Source organism: Arachis hypogaea, chromosome 19 (assembly GCF_003086295.3).
Source record: "Arachis hypogaea cultivar Tifrunner chromosome 19, arahy.Tifrunner.gnm2.J5K5, whole genome shotgun sequence".
In the NCBI taxonomy this organism is placed as follows: Eukaryota; Viridiplantae; Streptophyta; class Magnoliopsida; order Fabales; family Fabaceae; genus Arachis; species Arachis hypogaea.
This window is the reverse complement of record NC_092054.1, coordinates 91920170-91938576: the sequence shown is the minus strand read 5'-3', so window position 1 is coordinate 91938576 and position 18407 is coordinate 91920170. Positions and strand designations below refer to the sequence as shown.

The following is an 18407-nucleotide window of genomic DNA, read 5'->3' as shown; positions in this document are numbered from 1 at the left end:
ATGCTTGCTGCTATGAAAAGTTGGGGTCAAAGTTAGACCCCTAACTTTGGCCCTAACGTTGAGATCATCTTTGGCCAACTTCAAAAACCGGTTCAATTGGTTCACTTCGGTTCTTCTTCAATCTTCAAAGAGCAATCAACCAAGGCCTCTTTCAACCCAATTCCACCAAGAACAAAGGCCCAACTCAAGGCTTGAAGATCATTTTTGAAAGTGTATAAATAGGATAGAATTCAAGTTATTCGGCGAGCTTTCCTTTTAGAATTTTCAGAATAGTTTTGGAGAGCTTTTGTTACTGAGTGAACTTTAATTTCTTTGTTTTCATTGCTTTCAATTTCAATTTTACTTTTGTCTTGGATCTTGGATTGGAGAATTGAAGAAATTCTGTTTCAATCTCAATCTTGGATCTCTCTGTTTCTTTACTTTACTGTTAATTGAATTTCATTTCCGGTTCATTGTTCTTCATCTCTTTTCTTTGCAATTTACAATTTCTTTGCTATTGTTCTTGTTGGATCTAGGAAGGCATTGAGATCTAGACTTGGTTTTCTAGTCTCTGGGTCCTGAGATCTGAATTCTCATTTCAATTCTCTGTTTAATGCTTTCATTGTTCATTTACTTTACTGCTTCAAGATCCGGTTCAATCCTAATTCCCTTTCCCTCTTCTGTTTGATGCAATTTAGTTTTTTTTTCTTTGTTTAAATTCTGCAAATCCACATCCCAATCCCCTTTACATTTCAAGCAATTTACATTTCTTGCACTTTAAGATTCTGCAATTTACATTTCTTGCACTTTAAGTTTCTGTCATTTAATTTCTTGTTCTTTAAGTTTCAGCAATTTACTTTCCCGCTCTCTTTAATTTCATGCAATTTACATTCTGCAAATCACAAATCACCCAACCAACACTTGATTCGCTTGACTAAATCAACCACTAAACTAAAATTGCTCAATCCTTCAATCCCTGTGGGATCGACCTCACTCCCGTGAGTTTTTATTACTTGATACGACCCGGTACACTTGCCGGTTAGTTTTGTGATGTTTTGTGAGAGATTCGTTTCTCACCAAAATATCTCATCAACTGTGTGGATGGAACTTGTCTGTCGTCCCATTGAGAAGCTTTTCCTTTCTCTTCTCGGTGGCCATCCTGAAAGAAGAGGAAAAAGAAGAAAAGTAACCCAGAAACAAAGATAGAAAATAAATAAAATATGGTTGGGTTAATGCAAAATAATGAGGGTCTGAATTACATGGTAGCTACAAGATGCAAGGGAGAAAGCAGTAGAAGCAAATGGCATATCAATTAAATTCATGTCGATGCAAAAAGAGTACAACTATCAGAAAAGATTAGCATTGACTTAAATAATATTACCCAATCGGAACAGAACAAGTCTTGAAGCACCAGAATAATTCAAGAAAAGATGTAACAGTTGAATAAGAAAATTTAACACCAACAGAAAAATAAAAACATGCACACAATTGAAATGCAATGAATGAAAGTATACAAAAAATTTAAGTAAAACAGAATGGAAACGAATAGGGATGAGAAGTTAAAGATATGAAGAAGAAGTAAGTAAGAATGGAGGAAGAAAGAAGGAGAAAAGAGAGAAGAAAGAACCAAGAATTAAAAAACGGAGCGCCATGCGCACGTGTGCATCACGCGTATGCGTGACATCTGAGTTGGCCATCTGACGCGTAAGCTTCACTCACGCATACGCGTGGGTGGTCTGAAAGCGAAATGACGCGCACGCGTCAGGGACGCGTACGCGTGATTGAATTTGTGCCTCTAGCACAGTTCCAGTGCGAGGGCAGCATAACTCTCGGGTCAATCACCCATTTATGCCGATTTCCATATCCACGCGTGCGCGTGCTTGACGCGTACACGTGGATTTCCCAAGTTGCAAGTGACGCGCACGCGTGATGCACGCGTACGCGTGGGTCGAATTGTGCACAGAGCACACCAGCCACACGATTCCATCAAAACTTTCTGTTCATTGGATGGGCTAGCAAAACTTGGAATCGACCCCCACGCATGGCCTACGCGCACGTGTGGGTTACCCCCCTCCCCCTTTTTTTTATGTAGAATGCAGAATGCAGCATGCAGATGAATATGCAAAAATTATTAATGAACACTAATAAAAATAAAAGAGAATAAAACGAAGAATAAAAATGAAAGATCATACCATGGTGGGTTGTCTCCCACATAACACTTTTAGTTAAAGTCCTTAAGTTGGACAATTGGTGAATCCCTTGTTATGGTGGCTTGTGCTTGAACTCATCCAGGAATCCCCACCAATATTTGCAATTCCAATAGCCTCCGGGATCCCACACTAGTTGCATAAAGCCTTCAAGCAAGTTAAAGCATGTGACAAGGCCCCAAGAGTGTTGATTGCTAGAATGAATTCCGGGGTCCCAAACCTTGCTTTTGCACCTGTCTTCTTGTTGATCATCATTTTTCCACTTGGGTGGTGAGCAATCGGAATTCTCAGTGAGACATCCAAACAACTGCCTAGACCCATTCAATTGAGACTTATACCAACCATTACACTTAGATCTTGAACATCCAACCATAACGAACCTAGGATGGCGTTGCCAACCATTAACCATCTCCCTTTTGCTCTTAAAGCCACAAAGAGCTCTAAGTTGTCCATCTGTCTCAAGCAAAGAATATTCAAGTGGGCCTCTAACGTTAAGAAGTAAAGGGGAAGCCAATGTTAGTGACATTCAACTTTATCACTAACGTTGGCCAAGTCACAATAAGCCACGTTAACTTCCACGTTAACCTAGTTAACGTGGAAGCTAACGTGAAGAAACAAGGTGGTCGACAACGTTAGTGACACCAAACATTGTCACTAACATTGGAAGGAACCCACACAAGCCCCAATAAGCCACGTTAACTCCCACGTTAACTTAGTTAACGTGGAAGTTAACGTGAAGAAAGGAGGAGATCACCAACGTTAGTGACACCCAACATTGTCACTAACATTGGAATGAGCCCACACAAGCCACTATGAGCCACGTTAACTCCCACGTTAACTTAGTTAACGTGGAAGCTAACGTGGATAAGGGAATGATGAGCCAACGTTAGTGACACTCAACTTTGTCACTAACGTTGGAGATGGCTAGCATGGCCACGTTAACCTAGTTAACGTAGACTCTAACGTGAGAAATAGGAGCACATTGGAACGTTAGTGACAATGGTAAGTGTTACTAACGTTCTCAAAGGTTGGTAACGTGGACTCTAACGTAAGGAAGGGGGAGACTTCTCAACGTTACTGGGAAAGGTAAGTCCCAGTAACGTGTGCGAAGGGCATAGAGGCAACGTTAGTGGCAACGTTTGTGCCACTAACGTTGAAGTTAACGTGGCTCTTACTTTGGTGAGGAACGTTAGTGAAAAAGGTGATTATCACTAACGTTCTTGAACCCATATTTTCACTGAACGTTAACACTACTAACGTCCTGAGCTAAAGTCTCTGCCCACTTTACACTTTCTCTTTGCAAGTAAAGCCAGGCCCAATGAAGAAGAGAAGTGCTTCAAACTCAAGATCCAAAGGCCCATACCCAAGACTTGAAGAGCCAACTAGAAGAACAGAAGAGTAGTATATATAGGAGTAGCTTTGAATTAAATTGAGGGTTGGAAATTTTAGGGAGCCTCTTGGCATAGAACTACTCTCTGTATTTTACTTTCTCTGTACTTCTAGTTTCATGATGTATTCTCCATCTTTGTTTTCATTTTCCAGAGCTATGAACAACTAAACCCCTTTCATTGTGTTAGGGAGCTCTGTTGTAATTTGATGGATCAATACTAGTTTTCATTATTCTTCATCTATCTTTCCTCTTGATTTTACTTGAAAGCTTTCGATCTTCATCCAATTGGGTAGTTATCTTGGAAAAGAAGCTATTCATACTTGGATCTCTTCTGAACCTTGAATGAGGAATGAAGAGATCATGCTAGAAATGCTTTCTCATGCTGCACCAAATTAGGTTTGGATGGATTTGTGACTATAATCCTCTCAACACTTGATTTGGGAAATGCATGTGGTATAATCAGTGACCATACTTCATCTCTTCTCATGAGCAATTGACCAAGGAATTGGCTATTGATCAAGATTTGAGAGATTGAATTACAAGAAATTGTAATTCGATCACTTAAGATTTCCAAGGAGATCAATGAGTGCATTGAGTGAGGAAGAGATGAAAATGAAATTGATCCGGAGAATGCAACATCTCCTAAGCCCAATGAACTCCCCATTTATGATCTTACCCATTCTCTTTAATTTCTGTCATTTACTTTTATGAGCAATTTCCCCATTCCCATTTAAGATTCTGCAATTTACTTTCCGTCATCTACATTCAGCTCTTATTTCTAGCATTTACTTTTCTGTTATTTATTTTCCCGCCATTTAATTTTCTGCAATTCTTAACTCAAATTCTGATTCGCTCAACTAGAACATTCCTCTAATTAAAGTTGCTTGATCAATCAATCCCTGTGGGATTCGACCTCACTCTATTGTGAGTTTTTACTTGACGACAAATTTGGTACACTTGCCGAAGGAAATTTGTTATGAGACAAGTTTTCCATGCATCAAGCAATTGCAAATTAAGGCAAGAAAAGAAAAAGGGAAAGAATGAGAAAGTTGAAGGCTCTGAGTACCAGTGACAATTCATTTGTTAAGTACTTGTGGCGTTTATGTATCAGGCAAAAAGCTTGAAAACAAAACACTTAGAGTCAAGGCTAGGCTCAAGTGCAAATGCACTCCCTCAAAGCTCAAGGCTCTGAGCATCAATGATTAGAGAGTAAAGAAAAGAAACAAATGAGCTTAAAGAAGTCCTCTAATTAAATGCTTGTGGTGCTTATGTATCAAGTGGTAATACTTGAAAACAAAGCATTTAGAGTCGTAGCTTTGTTATCAAATCATGTGGCAAAACACCCAAAAGGAGAAGCTAATAAGAAAATAAAAAGCTTGTTTCAAAGGAGAAATATAAGGAAAAGATTTCATAAAATGAGCTAGATAAAAGCATTAATCATCTACATTTCTTGTGATTGTAGCATGCATAGAAAACTAGCCTACCATGAACATTAACTTGCTATCCTGCTCACCTTGGTTTGTCAAAACTTACTGCATGATTCTTTTCTTACTTGGGGACAAACAATGTTTAAGTTTGGTGTTGTGATGACATGTCATCATGTGCATGTTTTCTATGCTTTCTCATACAAGAAATTGATGATTAATGCTTAATTATTGAGTATTTTTGTGCTTAAATAGTATATTGCTTTGAACTTTTGATTTTATAAACTTTGTAGGAAATTAGTGGAAAAGGAAGCAAAAAATCACAAAATAAGCTAAAAAGGAGAAAAGAGGAATTTTGGGGCACATTTTTTAGCTTGGGCACACTTTGGAGCCTTAGGCCACGCTTTTAAAAGCGTGGCCCATGATTTAAATAAGGAAAAAACTCTTGGCGCGAAAACGCCACGATGCACACGCGTACAGGATGCTTACGCGTCAGGCAACAAATTTTGAAGACCCACGCGTACGCGTGAATGACGCATACGTGTGGAAGTGATTGCCGCTAGTTTTCAAAGAGAACGCTACGTTCATTAAGCGAGCATTTTCGGGAACGTTCAAATCCGGAGTTGAAGCTTTTGTAATCGACGCGCACGCGTACACGACGCCCACGTATCGATGGAGAATACCTTAAGAAGCACGCGCAAGCGTGGATGGAGCAATAGCGTGGAATTGGCATTGTGCAATCCACGCGTACGCGTACATGATGTGTACGCGTGGTGGAGTGCTCAATTGAAGAACGCTATGCTCGTTTGGTGAACGCTGTAAGGGACGCGCACGCGTAGATGACGCGCACGCATCGACGCACCAGATTGCCAATGCACGCGTAAGCGTAAGGGACGCGTACGCGTGGTAGCCCAAAATAAAAAAGGACGTGCATGCGCAGAGGACGCGTATGCGTGGGTGTAAAAGCGTTCCGCTCACTTAATGAACGCTACGCCCTCCTGGAAGTGCAATTTTTGGCTCTTTAATATGATTCAAAGCCTATTGAGGCTCCAAAGCAAGCAAAGCCCATTGACATCACTCAAAGCCACAAGACATAGTTAGAATAGGAATTTCATTTACTTGTAATTTGTTTACAATTTCATTTTCATTTTATAAAGCCTCTATAAAGGCATTAGTTGCATTTCAAAGAGCACACACGGACAGTAGGCTACAGTAGTAGTAGACAACAGTAGGAGTAGGAGTAGGAGTAGAATAGAAGGCTCTCTTTCATACACTTTTATTTTTCTGCACTTCAGTATTGAATTCAGTTTTATTTCAATGAAATTCTCAACTTTTGTAATTCTCTTCTGCAATTTTACTTTCTACAACTTTACATTTGAGTTTGCTGTGATCTGAATTTACTTTTCATGCAATTTAATTCTTCTGCGATTGTTCTAAGTTCTGATATACTGCTTTCATTTAATTTCCCAGCACCCAATTTCCTTTACATTTGCTGCAATTTACATTTCTTGCTCTTTAAGTTTCTGCTGATTTACATTCTGCACTTTAAATTCATTGCAATTTACTTTCTGCTAGTTCAATTTGACCCAATTCACTACTGTCTGCTTGATTAGACTGATCACTCACTAAAGTTGCTTGATCCATCAATCCTTGTGGGATCGACCTCACTTTTTATGAGTTTTACTACTTGATGCGACCTGGTACACTTGCTGGTGAGTTTGTGTGGAATCATTTTTCCCTCATCAATGCTGTCAGATTCTGATCTCCGTGCATTCAAACGAGCATATCTAGAGTTACAGTGGTCTAAATGCAGCATTCTCAACGGCGTTGGAAAGCTAACTTCCAGAGATTTTCAGCCATATATAATAGTCATGCTTTTCTATGGAAATGATGGTTCAAAATGGGCATTGAATGCCCATCTTACTCCCCCTGTCTGGAGTTTAACACCCAAAAGGGAGCAAGCCTGGAGTTGGACACACAAATGGGAGTAAGGCTGGCGTCCAACTCCCCAAGGGGAGTCTCAACACGTGGATTCACTGAAAGCTCAGCCCAAACACTCACCAAGCGGGCCCAAGAAGTGGATTTTCACACCAAGAGTCTAGTCTGTCTTATTTCTGTAATCTCTTGTTACTACATTAGTATATATAGAACAAGGATCACCCTTGTTTAGGACTTTTTGCCATATTTTCGAATTCACCGGTGTTTCTTTGTAAATCATGAGCAACTAAACCTCCTAGGTTAAGGTTAGGAGTTCTACTGATTCTGATAGATTAATAATATTACTGTTTCTATTTTAATCTGTGTTTGATTCCATTCTAAGATGTATCTTCGTTCTTCAATCTAATGAAACCATGTGGAAGGAGTGTATGACCCATTTTCTACATGGGTTCTTGCGAGTCCTTAGCAGGATAGTATTGAACCACAAGCTTGATTATACATCTCTTAGACGGCTAATCCACGACTTCGTTGGGGACATGGGAACATCTGTTCAGCCGAGGTATGGGGCGATTAGGGCCTTTGTGGTATAAGCTAGGATCATAAAGCTTTATTCTCTGATCCAGAAGATCCGACCTTGTCTGTGGTGTTTCGAGTAGGATCTTCAAGGGACTGAATTACTAGAGCTTCACCTTCGTTCAGATTGGATGACCATTAGCACCAGCGTTTGATCTGAAGTAGAGGAGATTAATGACCTCTAGCCCCGGCGTTAATCACTTACAGTACGCCATGGAATGAATAATCCATTGTTGAAGTAGATAGTGAGAAAAGTTGATCCAGAAAGAGAAAGCATCTCCGAAGCCTCAACCGCTCTCTTATCATTGATTTAACACCAATCCGGTAACTCTTTTCTCATTATGTTTTATGCGTTTTTCAACCAAACAACCATCTTTTCTAATCGCTGACTGAGATCCGCAAGATAGCCATTGCTTGCTAAATCCGACAATCTCTGTGGGATTCGACCCTCACTCACCTGAGGTATTACTTGGAAGACCCGGTGCACTTGCCGGTTCATCTGTGCAAAAGTTTGTGGAGTCAATTTCGCGCACCAAGTTTTTGGCGCCATTGCCGGGGATTGTTCTAAGATTGACAAACTACCGGACTATCTTGCTGCTTATATTAGGTACTTTTGAGGTTTAATTGTTCTTTCAATTGTGTTTCTGGTTTTTTTTTTCAAAAATTTTTCAAAAAATTTTGTTCTCTTTAGTAATCTTTTTTCTTTTGTTTGAGTCTTGTGTCAGTCCTTAAGTTTGGAACCTTTTCTTGGTTTTCTATTGGTCTGTCTTTTCTTGAGTTTTTGGAAAATTGTTCTTGTTTTTCTTCTTGGTATTCGAATTGTTCTTGGTGTTTTTCTTTGTTTGATCTTAAAAATTTTAAGTTTGGTGTCTCTTAGTTGTTTATCTTCTTAATTTTCAAAAAATTAGTGTCTTTGATCTTAAAATTTTCAAGTTTGGTGTTCTTAGTTGTTTTTCTTTAAAAATTTGAAAATCCAAAAAAATATTTATCTTATCTTTCTTCAAATTTTCAAAAATCTTGCTACCTTTTCTTATCTTGATTTAAAAATTTTAAGTTTGGTGTTTTCTTGTTGGTAAAGTTTTAATTTTTAATTTTAATTTTAAGATCTAATCTTTTCAAATCTTTATTATATCTTTCCTTTAAAAAATTTTTCAAATCTTTATCATACCTTATCTTTTCAAATCTTTTTCAAATATTTATCTTATCTTAAATCAATTTAAAATTTCAAAATCAAATTTTTTTGAAAATTCAAATTCAAAAATTTTCAAAATCAAATATTTTCAAATCTTTTCAATTCTTGTCTTATCTTGTTTGACTTATTCTTTCAAATTTTAATTTTCAAAATCTTTCTTTAACTTTCTTTTTCAAAATTTCAAAATCAAATCTTTTACTTTATTTTCAAATATTATTGATTAGTTGGTTACTTATTTTATCTTATTCTCTTCTCTACTCTTCTTTCACTTTCCTCTTTTTCAAAACTTCCTAACTAATTTCTCTCTTATTTTCAAAAATCATCTACTTATTTCTCTCTCTTTTTTTTCGAAAATTACAATTTAATTTTCAAATCTCTTTTTTTAGTTAATTGATTGTCATATCTTTTCTTAATCTTTCCTTTTCTTATTTTTTTCAATTTTTTTAATTAAATTTTTTATTTTATTTTTTGAATTAGTTCTTATTTTATTTATTTATTTTCGATATTTGAAAAAAATTATTTCTTGTTTCTTTTTGGGTATCTCACTGGGAGCTCTCTATACTTTGACATAGAGACTCTCACTTTTCTTTGTCTCTTACTTGTGCAGGAATACCAAAAATCACTATGGATCCAAATGAGGATGCATAACCTAGAAGAACTTTGGGGTCTTATACAACTCTCACTCCTGACTTCTATGGAAGGAGCATTAGTACACCTCCTATTGAAGTAGACAATTTTGAGCTCAACCCACAGTTGATCATCGTGGTGCAACAAACTTGCTAGTTTCATGGGCTTCCGCAGGAAGACCCTAACAAGTTTATATCAGATTTCTTGCAGATATGTGACACTGTAAAGACTCATGGAGTGGATCCTGAAGTCTAAAGGATGATGCTCTTCCCATTTACTTCGAGAGATCAAGCAAAAGATTGGTTGGATGTCCAACCCAAGAAGAGCTTGAACACTTGGAGTGAGGTAGTCAACAAATTTCTAAACAAGTACTTTCCGCCAAGGAAGCTAACTAAGCTACGGAGGAATATTCAGACTTTTAAGTCGGAAGAGAGTGAGTCTCTCTATGACGCCTGGGAAAGGTACAAGTTGAGGCTCAGAAAATTTCCCATTAAAATGTTCACAGAGTGGGTCAAGCTGGATATCTACTATGACGGACTCTCTGAAAGAGCCAAGGTATCCCTGGATAATTCTGCAGGTGCCTCTTTACACAAGAAGAAAACTCTGGAGGAGGCCAACGAACTCATTGAGATGGTGGCTAACAACCAATACCTATACTCATCAGAGAAGACCCAAATGAAAAGGGAAGACAACGGAGTGGAAATCGAATCCGCTATTCATGAACAAAATGAATCTTTAGTCCAACAGCTGAACTTTCTCACACAAAAAGTGTTGAACCTGCAAAGTTCAGTTAACAACCCTCCTCCTCAACCTCCACAGCCTCAAAGCACTCTTGACCTGGCACCTGCAGTAGCAGAACTTGTAAAGAGCCAGCAAGGCTTTATGCAGCAGACCAAAGCCACTATAAGGAATATAGAATCATAGTTGGACCAGGCAGAGCAACACTTTTCTGCACAGATAAAAGAAGAGTACCAAGCCATCCAATTAAAGAGTGGAAGGACACTAAATAACAAACCCCAGAGCCATAAGAGGCAAGAAGAGAATGAGCTGACAGAAGGTGAGCAAACTACAGTCCAGGGCACCTCTAAGGGCGTTGAACGCCCAGAGAGGCATGCTACTGGCATCCAACGCCTGGAAGGGAGCAATGCTTCTGGCATTGAACGCCAGGAAGGGGGCAGCAAGGGCGTTGAACGCCCAAGTAGGGGTGATCAGACACATGCAACTGCTGATAACACCCTCCCTATGTAAGCCAATAACCCCCATTCCAGTACTATAGGCACTCAACCTACATCAACTAAGGTTGATGAGTACAGGACCAAGATGCCATTTCTCCAGAAGCTCTGTCAAGCAGAAAAAGATAAGCAGTTTTCCCGCTTAGCAGACTATCTCAAGACACTAGAGATCAATCCTTTTTGCAGATGCTCTTGAACAGATACCATCTTATGCTAAGTTCATGAAAGACATATTAAGTCACATGAAGGATTGGAGAGAGGTAGAAATAGTCCCCCTCACTGAAGAATGCAATGCAGTAATCCAGAAGAGCTTACCAGAGAAGCTTTAGGATCCTAGGAGTTTCATAATACCATGCACCCTAGGGGATGCCTGCACAAGGACAACCCTATGTGATCTGGGAGCAAGAATTAACCTGATGCCTGCATCATTGATAAAGAAGCTCTGCTTGAGTCGAGAAGTCAAGCCAACCCGCATATGCCTTCAGTTAGCTGATGGCTCTGTCAAGTTTCCTCTAGGTATGGTGGAAGACATGATTGTTAGGGTTGGATCCTTTGCTTTACCCATAGACATTGTGGTGCTGAAAATAGATGAGCACAAGAGTGTATCCCTCATTTTAGGAAGACCCTTCCTAGTTACAAGTCGAACCCTCATTGACGTTCAAAAAGGGGAAGTAACTCTGAGAGTTAATGAGGATGAATTCGTGATGAATGCTGTCAAAGCTATGCAGCACCTAGACACCCTAGAGGAATGCATGAGCATTGATATCATTGATTCCCTGGTGTAAGAAGTGAACATAGTTGAGAGACTCGAAGAAGAGCTGAATGACATCTTTTATGATGGCAAGCCTGATTTGGAGGAACCAGAAGAAATGAAGGAGAATTTAAAAGCTCCTAAAGAGGAGGATAGACCTCTCAAATTCAAGCTCAAACCGTTCCCACCATCCTTGAAATATGCATTTCTAGGAGATGGGGACACTTACCCTGTGATTATGAGCTTTACTCTAGAGCCACAAGAAGAAGAAGCACTAATCCAAGTGCTGAAGACAACAAGACAGCTCTTGGGTAGACCATAAATGACCTTAAGGGCATTAGTCCAACCCGATGCATGCACAAGATCCGGCTAGAGGATGACGCCAAACTTATGGTGCAACCACAAAGGCGACTAAATCCAGCCATGAAGGAAGTAGTGCAAAAAGAAGTCACAACTCTGGAAGGCTTGGATTATGTATCCTATTTCAGACAGCCCCTAGGTGAGCCTTATTCAAGTTGTACCCAAGAAGGGAGGAATGACAGTGGTTCACAATTGGATGAAGAACGAAAGATTTCTAGTAAAATCAAGAGAAAAGAAAGAGGAAGGAGAATGAAAACTAGTATTGATCCATTGAATTTACACATAGCTCCCTAAACCAATGAAAGGGGTTTAGTTGTTCATAGCTCTCAAAATAAAAATGAAAATGGAAATGAAAGATACATTGCAGAATTCAAAGAATTGCAAAAAAAGTAAAATGAACCGAGAAGTAAAAGTGTAGTAAAGTAAAACAAAAATTGGGAAAAGGTCCTTCCTAACTTAAATTCTAAGATATTTATACACTTTCTTCCCTTGATCTTCAATCTATGAATTGGGCTTTTGGCCTTGATGGGATTGGGTTGAAAATGGCTCCAATTGGTTTTCCTTGCTGTTGAGAATAGATCTGTTTGAATTGCAAAGTTCTGGTGCTCAAGTTGGAGTCAACGTTTGATGGCCAACGTTGACTCAAACACCATCCTTAAAAACAAGATAATTCTGTTGTCATTAGCATTTGACTCAATGTTGGAGGGCCAACATTCTGCTTACCCACGCGTATGCATGCCTTGCGTATTTGCACCCATGGGTTCAGAAAGCTCATCCACGCGTGCGCGTGCTGCACGCGTGCGCGTGGATGCAAAAATCCCAGCTCCAATTTTCAAAACATGTAGAGGAGCATTGGCCTCAGCGTTGGACTGGCAACGTTGCCTCCAACGTTGGTCACTCCATGTGTGCGCGTACACTACGCTTACTGGTGCACGAAATTGTGATCTCAATGGTTCCAACAACTTGGTACGCACAATTGTAATATCACTCTTCTTCACAACTTTGCACAACTAACCAGCAAGTGCACTGGGTCGTCCAAGTAATAAACCTTACGTGAGTAAGGGTCGATCCCATGGATATTGTCGGCTTGAAGCAAGCTATGGTCATCTTTGTAAATCTCAGTCAGGCGGATTCAAATGGTTATAGAGTTTTAATAATTAAAAGATAAATAAAATGTAAAATAAAGATAGGGATACTTATGTAATTCATTGGTGAGAATTTCAGATAAGCGTATGGAGATGCGTTGTTCCTTCTAAATCTCTACTTTCCTACTGCCTTCATCCAATCTTTCATACTCCTTTCTATGGCATATGAATTCGAAAATAGGGAAAAGACCCCTAGTACAATAGTAAAAAGTTCTATTTGTACTAAACTAGTTACTAGGGTTACAGAATTAAGTAAATGATACAGAAATCTACTTCCGGGCCCACTTGATGTGTGCTTGGGCTGAGCATTGAAGCTTTCATTAGTAGAGGTCTCCGTTGGAGTTAAACGCCAGTTTGTAACTTGTTTCTGGCGTTTGACTCTACTTTGCAACTTGTTTTTAGCGTTTAACGCCAGAATAGGGCAGAAAGCTGGCGTTAAACGCCAGTTTGCGTCATCTAAATTCGGGCAAAGCATAAACTATTATATATTGATGGAAAGCCCTAGATGTCTACTTTCCAATGCAGTTGAAAGCGCACCATTTGGACTCGTGTAGCTCCGAAAATTCTATTTTGAGTGCAGGGAGGTCAGAATCCAACAGCATCAGCAGTCCTTTGTCAGCCTCTGAATCAGATTTTTGCTCAGGTCTCTCAATTTCAGCTAGAAAATACCTGTAATCACAGAAAAAACACACAAACTCATAGTAAAGTCCAGAAATGTGAACTTTGCTTAAAAACTAATAAAAATATACTAAAAACTAACTAAATCATACTAAAAACAATCTAAAAACAATGCCAAAAAGCGTATAAATTATCCGCTCATCACAACACCAAACTTAAATTGTTGCTTGTCCCCAAGCAACTGAAAAAAAATAGGATAAAAAGAAGAGAATATACAATGAATCTCACAATATCAATGAAACTTAGTCCTAATTAGATGAGCAGAGCTAGTAGCTTTTTGCTTCTGAACAGTTTTGGCATCTCCCTTTATCCTTTGAAATTCAGAATGATTGGCATCTATAGGAACTTAGAATTTTAGATAGTGTTATTGATTCTCCTAGTTTAGTATATTGATTCTTGAACACAGCTACTTTATGAGTCTTGGCCGTGGCCCTAAGCACTTTGTTTTCCAGTATTACCACCAGATACATAAATGCCACAGACACATAACTGGGTGAACCTTTTCAGATTATGACTTAGCTTTGCTAAAGTCCCCAATTAGAGGCGTCCAGAGTTCTTAAGCACACTCTTTTGCTTTGGATCACAACTTTAACCACTCAGTCTCAAGCTTTTCACTTGGACCTTCATGACACAAGCACATGGTTAGGGACAGCTTGATTTAGCCGCTTAGGCCTGGATTTTATTCCTTGGGCCCTCATATCCATTAATGCTCAAAGCCTTGGATCCTTTTTACCCTTGCCTTTTGGTTTAAAGGGCTATTGGCTTTTCCTGCTTGCTTTTTCTTTTCCTTTCTTTCTTTCTTTTTTTTTTTTTGCTTTTTCTTGCTTCAAGAATCAATTTCATGATTTTTCAGATTATCAATAACATTTCTCTTTGTTCATTATTCTTTCAAGAGCCAACAATTTTAACATTCATAAACTTCACTATAAAAAATATGCACTGTTCAAGCATTCATTCAGAAAACAAAAAGTATTGCCACCACATCAAAATAATTAAACTAATTTCAAGATAAAATTTGAAATCCAAGTACTTCTTGTTCTTTTGTAATTAAGCACATTTTTCATTTAAGAGAGGTAAAGGGTTCATAGAATTATTCATACCTTTAAGACATAAACACTAGACACTAATGATCATGTAATGAAGACACAAACATAGACAAACATGAAGCTCAAAAACTGAAAACAGAAAAATAAATAGACAAAGAGATTAAGGAATGAGTCCACCTTAGTGAGGGTGGCGTCTTCCTCTTGAAGAACCAATGGTGCTTTTGAGCTCCTCTATGTCTCTTCCTTGCTTTTGTTGCTTCATCCCTAGTGATTTTGGTGCTCAAATCCTTAGTTTCTCCCAATAGTTGTGTGGAGGAAAATGTATCTCTTGAGGCATCTCAGGGATTTCTTGGTGAGGGAATTCCTCATGCTCTTGTTGAGGTCCATGAGTGGGCTCTCTTGTTGTGCAGTCAAATGCTCTACTACTGAGCTTTGGACCCTTGAAATGAATCTCTCCATCTCCCGTGACTCGGAGGTGGAAGCTTTTGTCTTCCCTTTCCTCTTTCTAGAGGTTTCTCTGGCCTTAGGTGCCATAAATGGTTATGGAAAAACAAAAAGCAATGCTTTTACCACATCAAACTTAAAAGGATTGCTTGTCCTCGAGCCAAAGAAGAAAGAAAGAAGGGGAAGAAGAAGAAAATGGAGGAAATAGAGGGGGAAAGAGAGAGGTGGGGTAGGTGGAGATCCTGTGGGGTCCACAGATCCTGAGGGGTCAAGGATGTATCATCCCTAGTCCTATTAGGTGTGTAAACGCCCTTGCAGTGCAATCCTGGCGTTTAACGCCAGATTGCTGCTTGTTTCTAGCGTTAAACGCCAGCTTTTAATCCTTTCATGGCGTTAAACGCCAGGCTGCAACATGTTTATGGCGTTTAACGGCAGATTGTTGCTTCTTCTGGCGTTTAATGCCAGTCTGGGGCTTCTTTCTGGTGTTTAACGCCTAGAAAGGTGCCAGACTGGGCGTTAAATGCCCATTCTGCTACCCTTACTGGCGTTTAACCGCCAGTAAGTTGCTCCTCTAGGGTGTGCTGTTTTTAATGCTGTTTTTCATTTTTCTTTGTTTTCTTGCAATTGTTTTTGTGACTCCACATGATCATCAACCTAAAAAAAAAGAAAATAACATAGATAAATAGAATTGGGTTGCCTCCCAATAAGCGCTTCTTTAATGTCAATAGCTTGACAGTGAGCTCTTATGGAGCCTGACAGATGTTCAGAGCATTGTTGGGACCTCCCAACACCAAACTTAGAGTTTGAATGTGGGGGTTCAACACCAAACTTAGAGTTTGGTTGTGGCCTCCCAACACCAAACTTAGAGTTTGACTGTGGAGGCTTTGGTTGACTCTGTATTGAGAGAAGCTTTTCTTGCTTCCTCTCCATGGTTACAGAGGGAGATCCTTGAGTTTTAAACACAAGGTAGTCCTCATTCAATTGAAGGACCAACTCTCCTCTATCCACATCAATCACAGCTTTTGCTATGGCTAGGAAGGTTCTTCCAAGGATGATGGAATCATCCTCATCCTTCCTAGTGTCTAGGATTATGAAATCAGTAAGGATGTAAAGGCCTTTGACCTATACTAGCACGTCCTCTACCTGTCCATAAGCCTTTTTCATGGATTTGTCTACCATCTCTAATGAGAATTTGGCAGCCTCTACCTCAAAGATTCCCAGTTTCTCCATTACAAAGAGTGGCATTAAGTTTATGCCTGACTCTAGGTCACACAGAGCCTTCTCAAAGGTCATGGTGCCTATGTTACAGGGAATTAGGAATTTACTAGGATCCTATTTCTTTTGAGGTAATGTCTGCCTAACCAAGTCATTCAGTTCATTAATGAGCAATGGAGGTTCATCCCCCCAAGTCTTATTACCAAATAACTTGGCATTTAGCTTCATGATTGCTCCAAGGTATTTAGCAACTTGCTCTTCAGTAATATCTTCAGCCTCTTCAGAGGAGGAATACTCATCAGAGCTCATGAATGGCAGAAGTAGGTTCATTGGAATCTCTATGGTCTCTAGATGAGCCTCAGATTCCTTTGGTTCCTCAAAGGGAAACTCCTTATTGGTCAGTGAACATCCCAGGAGGTCTTCCTCAATAGGATTCACATCCTCCTCCTCCTCTCTAGGTTCGGCCACACCAAGTAAGGTTATGGCCTTGCACTCTCTTTTTGGATTCTCTTATGTATTGCTTGGGAGAGTACTAGGAGGAGTTTCAGTGACTCTTTTACTCAGCTGGCCCACTTGTGCCTCCAAATTGCTAATGGAGGACCTTGTTTCATTCATGAAACTTAGAGTGGCCTTAGATAGATCAGAGACTATATTTGCTAAGCTAGATGGATTCTGCTCAGAATTCTCTGTCTGTTGCTGAGAGGATAATGGAAAAGGCTTGCTATTGCTCAACCTGTTTCTTCCACCATTATTAAAGCCTTGTTGAGGCTTTTGTTGATCCTTCCATGAGAAATTTGGATGATTTCTCCCTGAGGGATTATAGGTGTTTCCATATGTTTCACCCATGTAATTCACTTATGCCATTGCAGGGTTCTCAGGATCATAAGCTTCTTCTTCAGAAGATGCTTCTTTAGTACTGTTGGATGCATTTTGCAATCCATTCAGACTCTGAAAAATCATGTTGACCTGTTGAGTCAACATTTTGTTCTGAGCCAATATGGCATTCAGAGCATCAATTTCAAGAACTCCCTTCCTCTGAGGCGTCCCATTACTCACAGGATTCCTTTCAGAGGTGTACATGAACTGGTTATTTTCAACCATGTCAATGAGTTCCTGAGCTTCTACAGGCGTTTTCTTCAGGTGAATAGATCCATCTGCAGAATGGTCCAATAACATCTTAGACAATTCAGACAGACCATCATAGAATATATCCAGGATGGTCCATTCTAAAAGCATGTCAGAAGGACACTTTTTGGTCAGTTGCTTGTATCTCTCCCAAGCTTCATAGAGGGATTCACCTTCTTTCTGTCTGAAGGTTTGAACATCCACTCTAAGCTTATTCAGCTTTTGATGAGGAAATAACTTGGCTAAGAAAGCCGTGACCAGCTTATCCCAAGAGTTTAGGCTATCTTTAGGTTGAGAGTCCAACCATACTCTAGCTCTGTCTCTTACAGCAAACGGGAAAAGCATAAGCCTGTAGACCTCGGGATCAACCCCATTGGTCTTAACAGTATCACAGATTTCAAGAATTCAGTTAAGAACTGAAAAGGATCTTCTAATGGAAGTCCATGAAACTTGCAATTCTGTTGCATCAGAGAAACTAATTGAGGCTTTAGCTCAAAATTGTTTGCTCCAATGGCAGGGATTGAGATGCTTCTTCCGTTGAAGTTGGAGTTTGGTGCAGTAAAGTCACCAAGCATCTTCCTTGCACCTCCACCATTGTTATTGGTTTCGGCCATCTCTACTTCTTTTTCAAAAATTTCAGTAAAGTTTTCTTCAGAGTGTTGTGTTTTAGCTTCTCTCAGCTTCCTCTTTAGAGTCCTTTCAGGTTTCAAATCAGCTTCAACAAGAATGTTCTTATCCTTTCTCCTGCTCATGTGAAAAAGAAGAGAATAGAAAAGAAGAGGAATCCTCTATGTCACTGATGAGCGGATAATTTATACGCTTTTTGGCATTATTTTTATATAGTTTTTAGTATGATTTAGTTAGTTTTTAGTATATTTTTATTAGTTTTTAAATAAAAATCACATTTCTGGACTTTACTATGAGTTTGTGTATTTTTCTGTGATTTCAGGTAATTTTTGGCTGAAATTGAGGGACTTGAGCAAAAATCAGATTCAGAGGTTGAAGAAGGATTGCAGATGTTATTGGATTCTGGCATCCCTGCACTCAAAGTAAATTTTTTGGAGCTATAGGAGTCTAAATG

General features: G+C 39.2%; 1 non-coding gene across 1 annotated transcript; it reads left to right on the top strand.

Annotated features, from left to right (window-relative positions):
• The first annotated feature begins 17431 nt into the window (after positions 1-17431).
• On the top strand, positions 17432-17539 carry LOC112780630 (small nucleolar RNA R71). Its single transcript, XR_003191453.1, has one exon. It is a non-coding gene; the product is annotated as a small nucleolar RNA R71 (small nucleolar RNA).
• Positions 17540-18407: the final 868 nt, after the last annotated feature.